We start from the raw sequence: 18925 nt of genomic DNA, 5'->3' as shown, positions 1-18925 counted from the left end.
TGCGTTTGTATTTAATTTGACGTAAAGTCCATCATGCAATTCAGTGTAAAAGAGACAAGTGTTAATTTCAGTATAATAGGTTAAAAGAAAATACTGTAAGTTAATCAATTTTTTGTGTGTGTTCATCTGAAACTGTGTTGTAAATTGAGCTTTGTAAATCTTTGTATTAAAATAATGTAATGTAAACTTTGAATTTCGCCCAAGAAGAATCTGCTACTATTTTTTATCTTTGCCTTCGCGCTGCTACATCATACAGCCATAGTGAATCTCGCTGAGTAAAACGAATGAAAGTCAAACGCAGCAGCGTTCTGTTTTTCTGGCTGCGCAGCGTCGTTGTTGCTGTGGATTTGTGATGATTGAAAGTTCACAACTCTTTTAAACGTTGTGATAAAAAAGTTTCTTTTGTACAAGAAAGCCTACAGAAAGTGAATTGGTTTCCAAGTCAAACTTTTGTGATGACTGGAAGCAACAAAGTTGTTCATAGTTAAGTGAAATGCTGCAGTTACTGTGTGATGTAATGGAGACAGTGCGCAATAAAATATGCAGGTATGTGGCTGGAGCGTTACTGCGGTACGACAGAACTATTTGTTAAGGATACTACACATTATTAACAATTAACGATATGTCACAATGTTACTTCATCGTGAGCTGTACTATAATGGACTTAAAAAGTTCTCTGTGCTTTTCTTACTCGCATAAATTACGATAACAGTTTATTTCAGACAAGTATATTTCTCTTTTTTCTGTTTTTATTTGTTTTTCTTGCTTCCCCGTCTTATCGATATAATTCGTGGCTAAGTAATTAATCATGTGAACTGTGATTATAATTTTATCGCACAGACCACAGATAACATAGACTGCGCGTGACGTCATTACACTGAAACCAACATATAAGTCACCTGACTCGGACAGGACACCTATTTTCTGTTACTACGCACTGTTTGGGGTGGAGCTGACACAGTTTTTCCCCATTTTTAATTGAAATGAAGCATTGATTTTAACAAGAAAATAATTTGCTTGTTGCTATTACACATGTAGTAGTGTAGTTAATCTGATTTGTCCGAAATTCCTAACATTAATGCGATGGTTATCGTTTTTACATGTGGCCTGGTGAAACGTACTGACAGTTAGGTTTAAAAGCAACAAAATTACCGTTCTTCAGTGAATATATGCCCAGAGAAGTCTTGATTTAACACTAAATACTTCACAAACGGATGGAAATTCTAAACATTCATGGTGGTGTCTGTTTGTTCTATATCGTGTCTCCCTACCACTTTCGCGCAACGACGCTCTGAGCGTGTTTTTTAGGGAATTAACTAGTTTGAACCTGGGACCTGTTGCTGGTAAGGAGACGCCAGACCACACATGACATGTAGAATTCAGAAGAGTTCAGTGAGACTAGCGATGATATAACCAAATACTAAATGATCTCAGCGTCAGCTCCACTGCACTCCCTGTAAAAGAATCTTAATACTAACTAAATTTAGTGGAAAGGGTTCAAGGCTTTCCTATTTTTAGTTAGCTGGTAAAATAACGTCGAAAAAGCAGTTAAGTTTACCATTGGAAATTTTATTCTACTCACAAAACATCGTTTATAAATTGCACTATTGATAAAAGGAAATGTTTTAATACAGGATGGTAAAAACCAACTGCGTTCAACAAAAAATGTGAACGAATATTCCCTAAATGGGTTTCCAAGTTCTACAATCGATCGAAGGATGACCTATGCCATATCACATCTATAATCTAGGTTTAAATTAAGTTTCACAAAAGAGAAAACTATCAAAATGGTCTACAGTGACCCTCAATTATCTTTAATTACTTATCTAACCTGCCGTAGATTACAGTGGCTGATGTGGCTTCTCAATAACTATAAAATAGAAAAATCATCGCGTTTCAGATCTTTACTTCAAGTGGCAAATGTGAACACCATGAGTTTTAATTAACGATCGACACTAGTATTACGCAAAAGGGGGTGTAACAGATGAGACTTGTGCAGTTCTGAGTGAAGCCTTATGCGCTCAAAAATGCGGCATCGCGTGCGTTCATTACCTTGTCGGTGTTTAGGCAGCGTCAGGGCAGCGGCGGGCAGCACAGCTCCGCTCACCTCGCCATCTCGGAACCAACTCTCATCTAACTTCTCCTTACTACAATTTACCGAAGTTAGTTTAAAAAAACTATCTGGCTATGTTTTCATCTGACCAATCAGGGTCTCAATGTTAACCTTAAGCTCCGCCTACAAAAATTCTGTCTATCCAATGAGAAACGTTATACTTTTCGTGGTGGGGCAATGTTTTTAAAGTTTGCAACGTAACAGAGACGCTAAAAAGTCTCACGATAAAACCTGCAGCTAGTGTGGTCCTTTTAGCGTTATCGTAAGATCTATACTGCTCTTCTGGAGGGCTCTATCTTTTAACATGGGCTGGGGAGTGATCCTAATGTAACAGACACGCGGAAAAGTCTCATGCTAAAACTTGCAGGTGGTAGTGGCCCTTTTTGTGTTATCGTAAGATCTATACTGCTTTTCTGGAGGGCTCTAGCTTTTAACATGGGCTGGGGGTTGTCCTTGACATACCTGAGACGCGAAAAAGCCTCACGCTAAAATGTGCGGGTTGTATAGTTGTACAGGTAGGCTCGCGGCGTGGGTGCCCAGCCCCTCCTTTATCTAGCTTAACACGGTTCTGCTCTCGGCTTCTGTCCTCGTTTCTCCCCTTGGCACTGCGTCTGCCTCACGGTGGGAAGGTATGACATGCATTTAGGCATTCTTGTGTTAGTCTGTGGTATTCCATTTGCTCACTCGTTACTCGTATTACTTTGGTTAATTTAATGTCACGATTTATTCCGAGCTATGTGACATACTACTGGATTTGCTTATCATGTCAGGGTTTTCATGTAAGGTGTTGGATTTGCCTGACACCTTACAAAATCTCAGACGTGAAAGGGAACTGTTTCAAAATATTTGTAGAGGGTATTTCCGTGAGTCGAAAGTTAAGTTGGCTGTTGGTCCCTACATACAAAATTTGATGAAGGACTAAGATTTTAAGGTGACATATTGATAATATCTAGCTCACTACATAAGTATAGTCAACGTTTTGTAATGTATTACGCTTCCAATCTTGATATCATTTCGGTATCTGTACTAGATTGAGAAAAATTCAGAAAATATACGCGCTTATTTTTTTGTAAATACCTGACATAATGCACATAAACGAATTTCCTTTCTTACAAAAGCGTATAGCGTTTCACATACATTCTTGTGCAGTCGTTTGGAGACTACTAGTGCGTGCGGAATTATTATATTATTATATTTTCTTCCACTCCTGTGGAAGTGTGAAATACAAGAACTCACAGTGCCAAAAAAGATTATTCACTAAACAAAAATTATTCCAACGCTTGTTAAAAAGAACTGTAAGTACGATTCATCTTGACCACATGTAAAAAGATATCCATTGATGTATTATTAAATTCCGTTGAATTGTCAAAATCAATGCTTGATTTCAGCTGTAAATGGGAAAAACTGTAACTGTCTGCTCCACTTCACACAGCGCGCAAAGACAGGAACTCGGCTTTCTCACCTGAGCCACGTGACTTCGATGTTAGTTTCAATCCTTTACACGCAAGAGATAGGGACATGTGCAATCTATGTTTTATCGTATGCTACATTCGTTTGTTTACGAGTATGATCAGTTACTTTCAAAGATCGCTCTATGCCTTAGGTGTGACGTCATTGCCCAAAGCCAAAGGCTATAATCGGACACTGGAAATCGCCCGGACAGTTCGTAAGGCCGACTTACTCTTGGGTGCGGATTTTTCATTCAATAAATTTCGTAATCTTGCTCCGAATATAACAGTGGGTACTGTTATTCCTGATATTTACTCTAGCCCAGCACTACAACTTTCGTGACCAGTTATCCTGTGCAACTTCTATGAACTTAACAGGAACGAAGAAGCCTGTTTTGGTAAAATCGTAATTATCTGATAAATCACTCAGTTAATCGGTAGTTCTGCTATTATGTTAAATTCGAGATGTATTGGCGCTTAATAATATCAAGAGGCCTGTGACTCGCGCCGGACGGAGAGGCCAAGCGGTTCTAGGCGCTTCAGTCTGGAACTGCGCGACTGCTACGGTCGCAGGTTCGAATCCTGCTCTGACATGGATGTGTGTGTGTCATCCTTAGGTTAGTTAGGTTTAAGTAGTTCTGAGTTATAGGGGACTGATGACCTCAGATGTTAAGTCCCATAGTGCTTAGAGCCATTTGAACCTGTGACTCGCCTTCCTTGGTTATCAACACGGTAGGTGAACACCTTAAAATTACGTCGTAGCGTACACTGTGACTTCGGAATTTCTTTATTTGTACTCTGAAATAAAGATTAAAGTGCAATGTAGATTCTAAAACCCTAGAGAAAAATAATAACATTGACGTTCTATCGAAAATAACGATCATTAATGGCATACGCTCATTAATTTTCCGATTCTCAAGCGAGCCATTCGTGAAGTGAAATACTAAGTGTTTATTGCACCACTTTCTTTTCCCGTGCAGCTCAAAGTACTGACAATATATGTAAGTAAAAACTTATTGATCATTGTTATCAATAATGCAATCAAATTAGATGCTTATCTAAAGTACAAAAATACATAAAATAAATAAAATCTGAAAATAATAATATAAAATAAACGCTTTGTTACGTCACTGTTAATGAATTTTAACATATTTCAGATCTACTGACTACAGTGCACAAGTAACAACAGAATGACAGTTACATATGAAAGGCTTATTTCAACAGTGGTGGATTTGTACCACTATTGAAATAAGCCCTTCATATTCACCTCTGTGTGCGTGTTAATTATCTATGGGTTTTGGGTTTCTGCACCCACGTGAATGACTGTGGAGTGTTCTTGGTGATTAATTGTGGTAATAGCAAAGCTGTTTTCTCACAGTGGAGAGTGAGTCTAATCACAGAATTAAAGTCATATTCCCTAAATACTACAATCATATAAGGGTGCTGTGGTTTAACATGTTTTGTTACTTCATACATCTAGGCTGTATTAGCTTTCTGTTGTTCTTGATGGCCCTATAGCAATAGCTGTTGATCTTTTGTAGAGAGGTATACCCCTGGCTGCCTGTTTTCATTACGTTTAGACGCTTTGATCGACGCGTACTTCCACACCACAATGAATCGAATCCAATTCAGACGCAGTTAGCGTCTTAGTCTTGTAAATTTTACAAACAGGGAAGCATTAATAATGCTTTTCTTTTCATACTGGTGGGACAGCGTTTTTTTTTTTTTTGTTTGAGGACAGAATAAAAGGGAGAATTAACCGGTAGCAATTTTAAATTGTAATTTACAATACTGCTAATGATTATGCTGCATTTTTAAAACCTTAGTACACTGACATAGAGTGCTGTGTTAGTTTAGAACGTCTGAACAATACACTAGGCGCAATAGACATTATCAAGAAGTTTGTTTATATATTCTGTTCCAATATAATATGCTGTGCATTATTAGAAGCTTATGCCACAAAATTAGCGACATAGATTTTTGCTCTACACTTTTAACACAATTCGCCTAAAAATTGATACATCAATGCACCAAAAGCTACTGACCGCTCTGCGACATATTCTAACGACCACAAGACTTTCAATGTCTTCACAGCTATTCGTTTCAGTTACAGTTAGTGATAATCTAGCTGACTGGTGTGCTGTTTTTCGGATCCTGTCTCATGTTTCTTTCGTGCACGCTTTAATCTCTCACTAATTCAAACACACCAGTGTTCTCGGTCTCCCGCACCGAGTGCTGCACTATTACATTTCCAGCTACCATCACTAATCACGATGTAGACTGAGATCTCCCAGCCATTGCGTCGCTACGTTTTACAGTTCTGCAAGGAGCTAAGGAGTGTGTAGCGAAATTTTGTTGTGTACAGAGATCTTAACTTTATACATTTGTAGTTAGACACATTTTGCTTTTAACGTGAGCTCTAATAGTTTATAATCTGTTTTACTGACGCGGCAGCGCGCTACTTATTTTCACTTCTGTTTGACGGTAAATCAAACGATCTTAAAAATCTGGAACTGTGCTCGCCATATTCTTCCCACTTAGTGAACACAAGGGTGAGAGCAGTACGGTCACATTGTCAGTTCCAATACGTAGACGACCGAAGTGGGCAGGGAAGCAAAGAACATTGTTTTTTCATTGCTATTTGAATTGATCCAATAAGAGACAATTGCGACAGGCACTGTTGTTGAGTAACGTTGACTACATTGCGCAGACAATGGTTTAAAAGTCAGTTTGCCTAGCAGCTGTTACTACGTAAAGTAATTGAACAAAATTTTGTTAAGCGTTATGTTAACATATTGTGAGAGTAAAAAAAACGCATTTAAAGAAAATATAACGGAATGGGTACCCCACAATTTGTGAATGAATGCTTTGGGTTTCTCAGGACGTTAAACATGCACTGACCACTACAGTTAGCTTCCGTCAGGAATACACCGATAGCTGCCGACGTCGCCTCGGTAAAGAATGTGCGGCGGTCTTCGTACAGGAGGAATTTAAGAGAAAATATGCAGTATGTTTCATATCGACACCGAAAAATTTTGACGCATTGTGGAGGCTTCCTGAACGAACAGACTGAGATTTGGGCTGCACGTACAGAAACTGTGCAAACTGAAGCAAAACGTGTGCAACCACAACATGAGGCATACCGGTACCCTTCCAATTATAAGCAGCGAGTCGAATGGTGGAGCACTGCCGAAAATTCTGCACAGCTTCATCATAAGAACAATATAATCTGATGCTGTGTTTCAAGTCTCTGCAGACATATTAACTTTATTAAGGTACATTTTTTTCCAACATAAGTCAGCCCTCAAGATGCAATAAATGTTGTTGTGGTCTTCAGTCCTGAGACTGGTTTGATGCAGCTCTCCATGCTACTCTATCCTGTGCAAGATTCTTCAGCTCCCAGTACCTACTGCAACCTACATCCTTCTGCATCTGATTAGTGTATTCATCTCTTGGTCTCCCTCTACGATTTTTACCCTCCACGCTGCCCTCCAATACTAAATGGGTGATCCCTTGATGCCTCAGAACATTTCCTACCAACTGATCCCTTCTTTTAGTCAAGTTGTGCCACAAACTTCTCCCCAATCCTATTCAGTACCTCCTCATTAGTTATGTGATCTACCCATCTAATCTTAAGCATTCTTCAGTAGCACCATGTTTCGAAAGCTTCTATTCTCTTCTTGTCCAAACTATTTATCGTCCATGTTTCACATCCATACATGGCTACACTCCATACAAATACTTTCAGAAACGACTTCCTGACACTTAAATCTATACTCGATGTTAACAAACTTCTCTTCTTCAGAAATGCTTTCCTTGCGATTGCCAGTCTACATTTTATATCCTCTCTACTTCGAGCATCATCAGTTATTTTGCTCCGCAAATAGCAAAACTCCTATACTACTTTAAGTGTTTCATTTCCTAATCTAATTCCGTCAGCATCACCCGACTTAATTCGACTACATCCCATTATCCTCGTTTTGCTTTTGTTGATGTTCATCTTATATCCTCCCTTCAAGACACTATCCATTCCGTTCAACTGCTCTTCTAAGTCCTTTGCTGTCTCTGACAGAATTACAATGTCATCGGCGAACCTCAAAGTTTTTATTTCTTCTCCACGGATTTTAATACCTACTCCGAATTTTTCTTTTGTTTCCTTCACTGCTTGCTCAATATACAGATTGAATGACATCGAGGAAAGGCTACAACCCTGTCTCACTCCTTTCCCAACCGCTGCTTCTGTTTTATGTCCCCCAACTCTTATAACTGCCATCTGGTTTCTGTACAAATTGTAAATAGCCTTTCGCTCCCTGCATTTCACCCCTGCCACCTTCAGAATTTGAAAGAGATTCTTCCAGGCAACATTTTCAAAAGCTTTCTCTAAGTCTACAAATGCTAGAAACGTAGGTTTGCCTTCCCTTAATCTAGCTTCTAAGATAAGTCGTAGGGTCAGTATTGCCTCACGTGCTCCAATATTTCTACGGAATCCAAACTGATCTTCCCCGAGGTCGGCTTCTACTAGTTTTTTTAATTGTCTGTAAAGAATTCGCGAATAATCAGCCCCAAATTAGTACCTTCGCGACAAATCCGTTTTTGTAAGCCTTGGCCTCCGCGTCCGTCGTCACTGTGAATAAAATTCTTGTGGGCTGTTGACCGCGGTTTCAATATACGAGAGTGAGTCAAATGAAAACTTTAAATATTTTTATATTATTTATTGTGCAGAAGTGGTACAAAACTGTATCACTTTTCAACATAATCTCCCCCACGCTCAATGCAGGACCTCCAGCGCTAACAAAGTGCATAACAGCTTTTAGAAAAAAATTCTTTTGGTAGTCCGCGCAACCACTCACGCACCGCGTGGCATACCTCTTCATCAGATCGGAACTTCTTTCCTCCCATTGCATCTTTGAGTGGTCCAAACATAAGGGAATCACTTGGGGCACGGTCTGCTGAGTATGGTGGATGAGGAAGACACTCAAAATGCTGGTCTGTGATTGTTGCAACTGTTGCACTGGCAGTGTGAGGCCTTGCGTTGTCATGTTGCAAAAGGACACCTGCTGACAGCAATCCACGTCGATTTCATTTGATTGCAGGCCGAAGATGATTTTTTAGGACATCTGTGTATGATACACCGGTGACACTGGTGCCTATTGGCATGTAATGCTCCAAAAAACACCTTTTTCGTCCCAAAAGAGAGTCAGTATAACCTTCCCTCCTGATGGTTCTGTTTGAAACTAATTTGGTTTTGGTGATGAGGAATGGCGCCGTTCCTTGCTCACTCTCTTCGTTTCCGGTTGGTGGAAGTGAACCCAGGTTTCGTCCCCAGTGACGATTCTTGCAAGGGAGCCATCACATTCTCGTTTCCCGGGTTCGATTCCCGGCGGGGTCAGGGATTTTCTCTGCCTCGTGATGGTTGGGTGTTGTGTTGTCGTTAGGTTAGTTAGGTTTAAGTAGTTCTAAGTTCTAGGGGACTGATGACCATAGATGTTAAGTCCCATAGTGCTCAGAGCCATTTGAACCATATGAACATTCTCGTTCAAAGCGCCGAAGAAGTTCTCCACAAGCATCAACAGGTTGTTCTCTCATTTCAGGAGTCAGCTGCCGTGGCACCCATCTTGCAGACACTTTGTGTAACTGGAGCACATCATGCACGATGTGGTGTGCTGACCCATGACTAATCAGTAAACAAGCTGCAGTGTCATTCAGTGTCACTCGGCAGTTGTCCTTCACTATGACTTCAACTGCTGCAACTCGGTGCGCCTGATGTGGACGAGGAGCATATTCCACTGAAGTCACACAATTTGCGAACTTCCTACCCCATTCGTAGACTTGCTGCTGTGACAAACATGCATCACCGTACTGAACTTTCATTCGTCGATGAATTTCAATAGCTTTCACACCTTCACTACGCAAAAAACGAATATCAGAACGCTGTTCTTCCCTGGTGCAAGTCGCAAGTGGGGCGGCCATCTTTATACTGATACTGCGACGGTATGTGTGCATCTGCACTATGCTGCTACCTACCGGCGATTCTGCACTCTGTTTGTAGCAGACTTACCAACTTACAGGATAATGGCGCGAAATTTCGATTTGTTATTACAAATTTAAGGTTTTCATTTGACTCACCCTCGTATAAAATTGTCTGATGTTCCGGCCACTATTACAAGTGGCTTTCGTCAGGGCTTTGTGCTGTGCTCAGCGACATACAATTTTGTATATTATCAATGCGGTCAACAGCCCAAAAGAATTTTATTGAGAAATCCGTTTTTGTTGAAACATGTTGATATACACGCATCCCAGAATGCAGTCTTGGGAATCACTTCTTAGGCAGGAGGTAATAATATAGTCACACTCTGATCATTGGCTGTAATTAAAGAAATTTAAAACTTTGCCGATATCATTATTCCAGGTCTTATAGACTCTTCAGCCTATCTCTCGTTGGTGGTACTTACCTCACTGAATGGAAACAAAGCGTAATTCCACCCACACCCAAGAATGATATTCCAACACGACCAGGCGTCTATAGGCCGATCGAAAGTTACTCGTAGTACGATGTCTAACGCGTTGGAGTACATTTTTCATGAACTGACGTCCTCTAACCGTTCAGAGTCGAACTGAGCCGTCAAATGCGGCAGGAGATCAAAACGCACCGCGGCCACATAACAGCACAACTCGCAGCACCTGAACAGGACGACTGGGTCGTTCGTCGTAATATTTTGAATAAAATGGAAACAACATTCGGCTGAATACGTGGAGCTCGCCATTAATCAGTCACGCTGAGAAAACCCGACTTCCGCACCAGTAACAGTGATTTTCTTTTTAATAAAATGGTCTGAATGCAAATGGTAGCCGGTTGTTGCTCTATATTATAGAGTATTATTGTTATTAGAATAAATGCGCGCAAGTTGTACATAAGTTACTTAAATTACATAGCTTTGTGATATCACACCTTGTTCGTCACATTTCTGTGTTCACGTTGTTTATTATTTACAGAGTTCTGCCAGTGATTTTACTCGTTATTTACAGCTGGTCACTTGGTAACGCTCACAGGGTTGGTCGCACAATTCACACACACAGTTGCTGCCCGGGTTGTGCAAACTCTTGTTCTTGCATATTTTGTAGTGGTATCCATGCATAGCTATCGAGTTCACCAGGTCTCGGAGTTACTGATTTTTGTTGGTCCAGGATCTGTTTGTCGTGGCTTCTGTTATATAAAAGACCAGCCAAATTTCCTTTCTCTTCTTCTCTCTTTCATGTAGAATCTTATTCGAGTTATCGGTGGATGGGAGCTTCATATGCAGTTCCTCTCTGAAAAAGGGTTCCCCGGCGAGTTCGTATACTAGCCTCGACCTTGTGTGCTTTGAAACACCAAGGGCGACTTTCAAGAAGCGTGATTTAACTGCTTCCAGAGTACTTAGGTCCTTTAGACTCAAATTTCCCCAAATGAGATCTATTCCATAGGTTGCGATGGGAACTACACTACTGGCCATTATAATTGCTAGACTACGAAGAAGACGAGCCACAGACGTGAAATTTAACCGACAGGCCGAAGAGGCTGTGATATGCAAATGATTAGCTTTTCAGAGAATTCACACAAGGTTGGCGCCGGTGGCGACACCTACAACATGCTGACATGAGGAAAGTTTCCAACCGATTTCTCATACACAAACAGCAATGGCCGGCGTTTCCTGGTGGAACGTTGTTGTGATGCCTCGTGTAAGGAGGAGAAATGCATACCATCACGTTTCCGACTTTGATAAAGGTCGGATTGTAGTCTATCGCGATTGCGGTTTATCGTATCGCGACATTGCTGCTCGCGTTGTTCGAGATCCAATGACTGTTAGCATAATATGGAAGCAGTGGTTTCAGGAGGTTAATACGTAACGCCGTGCTGGATGCCAATGGCCTCGTATCACTAGCAGTCCAGATGACAGGCATCTTATCCGCATGGCTGTAACGGATCGTGCAGCCACATCTCGATCCCTGAGTCAACACATTGGGACATCTGCAAGACAACAACGATCTGCACCAACAGTTCGACGACATTTGCAGCAGCATGGACTATCAGCTGGGAGACCATGCTTGCGGTTACCCTTGACGCTGCATCACAGACAGAAGCGCCTGCGATGGTGTACTCGACGACGAACCTGGGTGTACGAATGGCAAAAGTCATTTTTTCGGATGAATCCAGGTTCTGTTTACAGCACCATGAAGGTCGCATCCGTGTTTGGCGACATCGCGGTGAACGCACATTGGAAGCGTGTATTCGTCATCGCCATATTGGCGTATAACCCGGCGTGATGTTATGGGGTGCCATTAGTTACACGTCTCCGTCACCTCTTGTTCGCATTGACAGCACTTTGAACAATGAACGTTACATTTCAGATGTTTTACGACCCGTGGTTCTACCCTTCATTCGATGCCTGTGAAACCCTACGTTTTAGCAGGATAATGCATGATCAGAGGTTGCAGGTCCTGTACGGGCCTTGCTGGATACAGAAAATGTTCGACTGCTGCCCTGGCCAGCACATTCTCCAGATCTCTCACCAACTGAAAACGTCTGGTCAATGGAGGCCGAGCTACTGGCTCGTCACAATACACCAGTCACTGCCGTTGATGAACTGTGGTATCGTGTTGAAGCTGCATGGACAGCTGTACCTGTACACGCCATCCAAGCTCTGTTTGACTCAATGCCCAGGCGTATCAAGGACATTATTGCGGACAGAGGTGGTTGTTCTGGGTACTGATTTCTTAGGATCTATGCACCGAAATTGCGTGAAAATGTAATCTCATGTCAGTTCTAGTATAATATATTTGTCCAATGAATACCCGTTTATCATCAGCATTTCTTCTTGGTGTAGCAGTTTTAATGGCCATTGGTGTATTTTTGCGGCGAATAAGGCTATGGCTGTTTTCAGTGACAGTCCGGATATTGCTTTGACGTCAGACATGGCTTTTGTGGCAGCTGCTGCTCGAGATTTCACATGTATTTGGGATGATCTGACAGTGGTTTGCAGAGTCAGTCCCAGATACTTGAAGCTATTGACTGTCATAAGAGGTTCTGTCCCAAGATATATTCTGTACTACGCAGCTTCTCGACCTCCGTTGCGAAATGTCATCTTTACGGTTTTTACCGTGTTAATTTCCATTTTGTTCTACTGCACCCACTTCTCGAGTTGGTTGGTTGCTCTTTGCAGGTTGAGTCTTGAGTTCGACCCGATGACCATGTCGTTCGCATATACGTAGATTTTGACGTCCTCCGTTTCCTGTCTTATCATCTGTATACCATCGTATGTGGCAATATTGTTAAGTAAAGGTCTTAGAGGGTTTGCCTGCAATACGCCGTTGGTTTGTGTTATCATTTTCGACATGCTTACGTCGTCTGTGATCTCAGTTGGCCGTCAGGATGTTACACATCAACGTTGTAAGTTTATCTTTCCCTTTTATTGATTCTAGTTTTGAGATTAGTATGTGCCTGTTTAGTTTGTCGAAGGCCTTTGTATAATCTACGAAGACTACGTGGATTTTCCTTGGGGATGTCTTAATGCGTCCTCTATGTCATCTGTTAGGGTGCTAATAGCGCGTAGCGTGCTCCTGCCATTCCGGAATCATTGTTGTTCTTCCTGGATTTTCTGGTCTATTTCTTCAGAAATTCGCTTTGTGATAACGCTTGTTAGTATTGTAATTTTTCCAAAGCAATTCCCCTGTAGGAGTTCGTATCCATTTGGTTGCCTTTCCCCTTAAATAGCGTCTTAATTGTCGACGTCTTCCATATTTCTGGTATGTTGCCCTCTTGTAGACATATCTGTTATTGGTTAGAGTAGTAGGCTAGATGAACCTTTGATATGTTCATTACTTATTCCGTCGGGGCCTGGAGCCATATTGTGTTTTAGAGATGTTAATATCTTGTGTACCTCTTCCGTCTTCTGCTAGGACTGTCTCCATACTGAACGGTTCATATGCGGTGTTGGTTTTATATATGTTGGGAATGTTGCTGAAATGTTCTTCCCAAATCGTTATATTTATTTGTCTACTGTTCAGAACTTAATATATATTATTATAAAGTATTCGACATAATTTTGAAATACCCTGCGGACAGAGTCTATTAATAGTGCGACTGGAGAAGAGAATAACTCTGAACATGAGAAAATCACAACCTTTGGCATTGTTTGGCGGTGGTGGGTGATGGTGAATACGTAGCTCAGCGAGCCTTGTTGTGTGAGGGACGGCAGAAATTCAGAAATCTGTCTGCCGCAGATGCAGGTAGGGCCAGGGAGTGGCGCAGGTAGAGAGAGGGGCCCTTGTATAGCTCGCACACACACACACACACACACACACACACACACTGAGGCGGGTCGCAGCCGCCCTTGCTTTGCGCTCACCGCCGGTCTTCATCTCTGTATTCCACGACCAACATTCTGATTTTTCTCGTAAGCTTGCTATCAGTTCCCAAAATGCACAGGCGCAGATCCGAAGTATGGTCATAGTTTATTACTACCTGCCCCTTCCCATCTTCCCTCTCACTCTCCCCCGCCTTCTCTCAGATCACTACGATTCTAATAACAACAACAGAACAAAATCTCTAAAATATTTTGCCATGATGATAATAATAATTTAAGTAGTACATCTATAAGCATTCTGGTGCAACTTGACCTTCTTCCATCAGGTTGTCTATATAAAGGGACAGGGGCTTCTCTACATGCAGGGGCAATGATGTCACAATATAAGATGGCGGTAGCTACGCTCTCCACCTCCTACTCCTCTTATCATGTGACAATCCACACCTTTCGTATCTACTATGCGACAAGCCATGCCCTTCTTATCTGTCTATTCCCGTGAACTAAATGGCGCCTCCAAATCCCCTTTAGGCGCACCGTAGGCCACATCAATCGCAAAAGGAATCAACCGATTTGCTCCGTTTGCCTAAGCTGGAGAAAGTGTAATATCGAAGCTTTCACCCTGTACTGTAGACTCATTACGGTAAGACAATGGTCCATAGCCCACAGGTATGCAAAACATGTGACCCTGCCGTCCTGTCACCAATGGAACCCGAGGTATGAGCGTCGCAAAAATCCCCATTTCATGTGTTTTGTTTTGGAACATACTGTCACGTGCGTACCGATTCGTACCACTTTATATGAACATTCTTGCATAGCCAAATTATCAAATATCACTACACTGTAAATTCAGTATAAAAGAAAATTTTGTCCGAGACCAAAAAATTTGCGTTAAGTCCTTATACTATACATCTAAATAAGCAAATGTGAAATTTGTAAATATCCGAGATGAAGGGTTACAAATACTAGTATTACTTGGCGACAGTTTATTTACTATAAAAGCATGAAATTGTCACGAATGTTCAAAATGGAAAGATGTAAATGTCTTCGACATATAAATACACTGTTACCAAAGGTAGTTAATAAACCACGATTGCAGACGTGGGATGATTTACAGAAATGGTCAACCTCAAGTAAGTGGGCGACTTTGTATTGTAAGGAAACAAGGACTACAGGGATCGTACACACAACTCTCAGAAATAGACATGCTAGGGTATTTTGATAAAGCGACAGGAGGATGAACAGGAAGAACACAAACATGTTACCGGCCAAGTACCGCAGTGACAAAAGTGCATTACAATATCTGTAAATTAAAAATGAGAAAGGTTTGTTTAAGCGTATCGGTACGCGTTCTCTCTGTAATTTCTTGTATTACAATAGGGAACATATTTTTACCCGCTGAGTTCAAAATAACAGAGACTTGTACGGTCTTATAGTCACGTGTCCCAGAAGCAGAGTGTCTGACCGTTAGCGGCCGCGCGGGATTAGCCGAGCGGTTTAAGGCGCTGCAGTCATGGACTGTGCGGCTGGTTCCAGCAGAGGTTCGAGTCCTCCCTCGGGCTTGGGTGTTTGTGTTTGTCCTTAGGATAATTTAGGCTAAGTAGTGTGTAAGCTTAGGGACTTATGACCTTAGCAGTTAAGTCCCATAAGATTTCACACACATTTGAACATTGGACCGTTAGCCAATTTGGGTTGCCCGAGTGGACGGGTGCACAGTATCACGAAGCAGTTCCAGGTACAGCACAAGGGCACCTGGACGGAACTGTAGATAGCTGGCTCGCCCTATGTTCACTGTTATCCCGGACTACCAGAATACTGTTTCGATGGCAAAGCTCAGTCATACAGAGGTCGGCTGTATGCTTCACCACGCATTTTTTTAAAAAAGCTTCATCCATTTGTTCAGTCACTCAGAAGAATACACAGGAAGGGATGTGGATCGAATAGGTACCATTTCGTAAGAATTAAACACAGTTTCCTGTGCATCCTTTCTCCAGAGCCTCGTCACTACTATGAAGGAGAGTGATTCACTTGCTAATAACACGATCGGAAGCATTATGTGACGAATCTTATGAAACCGCACCGACGCTGCCGTTTCACATGTTAACCAAACGTGCTGTCCCTGGCAAACGGAGAAGGTTGAAGAAAAGGAAAATTTAGGTGTTTTTTTCTTTTCTTTTTTTTGTGCAGTTGATGAGGATGATAGGACGATGATGAGGACAGCACAACAGCCAGTCCCTGGGAGGAGAAAATTCCGCGACCTAGCCGGGAATCGAACACAAACCCAGAGGATTGACAACCCGTCACGCTGACCATTTTTTTTTTTTTCATTTTGTTCGTTATTTATCGTTGTGTTTGGTCGTTGCGGACGTCGCGAGACATCCTTTTAAAGTTCGGTGGTTGATCCTTCGACTCAGTTTTTTATTACAGAGGCTAACAGGCCCTCTGACCGAACACGCTGAGCTACCGTGCCGGCAAAATTAAACTTTTCACTCGATGGAAGATTTGAACCAAGGACCTCACGTTCCGCACCTGCTCACGTTACCACGATACCACGGCGCTCCTGAAAATTTTCTGTCGGGGGAAGACTTGAACCAAGGACCTCTCGTTTCGTAGAGATGTGTTACGACCCGTCGCTCTACCCTTCATTTGATCCCTGCACTTCAGCAGGATAATGCACGACCGCATGTTGCAGGTCCTCTACGGGCCTTTCTGGATACAGAAAATGTTCGACTGCTGTCCTGGCCAGCACATTCTCCAGATCTCTCACCAATTGAAAACGTCTGGTCAATGGTGGCCGAGCAACTCGTCAAAATACGCCAGTCACTACTCATGATGAACTATGGTATCGTGTTGAAGATGCATGGACAGCTGTACGTGTACACCCCATCCAAGCTCTGTTTCACTCATTGCCCAGGCGCATCAAGGCCGTTATTACGGCCAAAGGTGGTTGTTCTGGGTACTAATTTCTCAGGATCTATGCACCCAAACTGCGTGAAAATGTAATCACATTTCAGTTCTAGTATAATCTATTTGTCCAATGAATACTCGTTTATCATCTGCATTTCTTCTTGGTGTAGCAATTTTATTGGCCAGTAGTGTACTTCTCTACCGTTCCACTCTCGAATGTTGCGTGGGAAAAAGGAACACCTAAATCTTTCTGTTCGAACACTGATTTCATGTATTTTATTATGATGATCATTTATCCCTACGTAGGCGGGTGTCAACAAAATATTTTCGCATTCGGAAGAGAAAGTTGGTGATTGAAATTTCGTAAATAGATCTCGCCGCAGACAACACTGTCCTTGTTTCAGTGACTGCCATCCCAATTCGCGTATCATATCAGTGACACTCTCACCCCTACTGTTCGATAACACGAAACGAGCTGCCCTTCTTTGCACTTTTTCGATGTCCTCCGTCAATCCTACCTGGTAAGGATCCCATACTGGGCAGCAGTAGTAAAGCAGAGGACGGACAAGTGAAATGTAGCTTGTCTCTTTAGTGAGTTTGTCGCATGTTCTAAGTATTCTGGCCGGCCGCGGTGGTCTCGCGGTTCTAGGCGCGAGGTCCGGAACCGTGCGACTGCTACGGTCGCAGGTTCGAATCCTGCCTCGGGCATGGATGTGTGTGATGTCTTTAGGTTAGTTAGGTTTAAGTAGTTCTAAGTTCTAGGGGACTGATGACCACAGCAGTTGAGTCCCATAGTGCTCAGAGCCATTTGAACCATCTAAGTGTTCTGGCAACAAAGCGCAGTGTTTGTTTCGCCTTCCCCACAATGTTACCTACGTGGTCCTTCCAATTTAAGTTGCTCGTAATTGTAATTCTTGGGTATTTAGCTGAATTGAGAGCCCTTAGATTTGTGCGATTTCTCGTATACCCAAAATTTATCGGATTTCTTTTAGTACCCATGTGGATGACCTTGCACTTTTCTTTGTCTCGTACCAATTGCCACTTTTCGCACTGTACAGAAATTCTCTCTAGATCATTTTGTAATTGGAATTAATCGTCTGATGATTTTACTAGACGGTAAATTGCAGCGTCATCTGCAAACAACCTAAGGGGGCTGCTCAGATTATCACCTAGATCATTTATGTGACCCAGGAACAGCAGAGGGCCTATGACACTACCTTGCGAAACGCCAAATATCACATCTGTTCTACTCAATGATATATTGTCTATTGTGATGACCTCAACCCACAGGAAAAATAATTATCAAAATCTGCACTGTGAAGTCATCCAAAATTCTATTTGGAAAACCACACTCTTTGTTTTACTTCTCCATTGGTCATGATCCCACTTTGTTTATGAACTGAAAACTCTAATATTCACGCGAAACTGCTCTGAAATTAACCTGAACCGACAAAATTGTGTATACATTCTCTGAAACTTCAAAGACATCTAAGACAATATCTGATAGGAATTAGAAAAAGTGACGACTTGTAGCAATACAATATCAAAAACTTTTATTACTGGGTAAACAGTCCCTACGAGATTTGACAGCTGACATTTATGATTCACGCTCACGTCTGGAAATGCACCAATACGTGAATAGCAGTTTTTACGTTATTGGCCAGAACGCAAGCAATTATGGCGGTCGCCGTAATTTTCGCACGAAGCCATATTTCACGACAAAATACTCTTATTAGTCACTGTTATATATCTAGTCTCATAACAATACATAAAACTACATAAAATAACTACTATAATCTTGACATGCGAGGAGAATTAGTTCTAATTAGAGGAAGAAGTTTATAGTTACTGGTGTTCCAACAACAGGGTGTATACGTGGACAAGGAAAAAAATTCCCGGATTTTTACCGGATTTCCCGATTAAAAATACACTTTCTCCCGGGTGAAAATACACTTTTTCTGCGTTAAGTGACAGTACACGCTTCCTCAGCACTGTAAAACTCATCAATTGTTTGAATGTTTATGGTTTTATGTACCGATGTAGAATTTCCCGGCACTGTAGAAAACGAAACTCGGAACTCAGGGGAAGGGGTGGAGGGGGGGACACGTTTCGAAAGACCT

At 41.8% G+C, this 18925-nt stretch overlaps 1 protein-coding gene across 5 annotated transcripts in view; it reads left to right on the top strand.

Annotated features, from left to right (window-relative positions):
- The first annotated feature begins 254 nt into the window (after positions 1–254).
- LOC126354879 (broad-complex core protein) overlaps positions 255–18925 on the top strand; it is a 436861-nt gene continuing 418190 nt past the window's right edge. The window contains exon 1 of one of the 5 annotated variants that reach the window (XM_050004920.1): positions 255–546. The gene's annotated coding sequence lies outside the window, so the exon portion shown is untranslated. The remainder of the gene's footprint in view (positions 547–18925) is intronic. The other 4 variants (XM_050004924.1, XM_050004908.1, XM_050004904.1 and 1 more) reach the window with 4 other exon arrangements.

The sequence above is a fragment of the Schistocerca gregaria genome, chromosome 3, assembly GCF_023897955.1.
Source record: "Schistocerca gregaria isolate iqSchGreg1 chromosome 3, iqSchGreg1.2, whole genome shotgun sequence".
NCBI classification, from domain to species: Eukaryota; Metazoa; Arthropoda; class Insecta; order Orthoptera; family Acrididae; genus Schistocerca; species Schistocerca gregaria.
The sequence above is the reverse complement of the archived record's forward strand: the minus strand, read 5'-3'. Positions and strand labels throughout refer to the sequence as shown.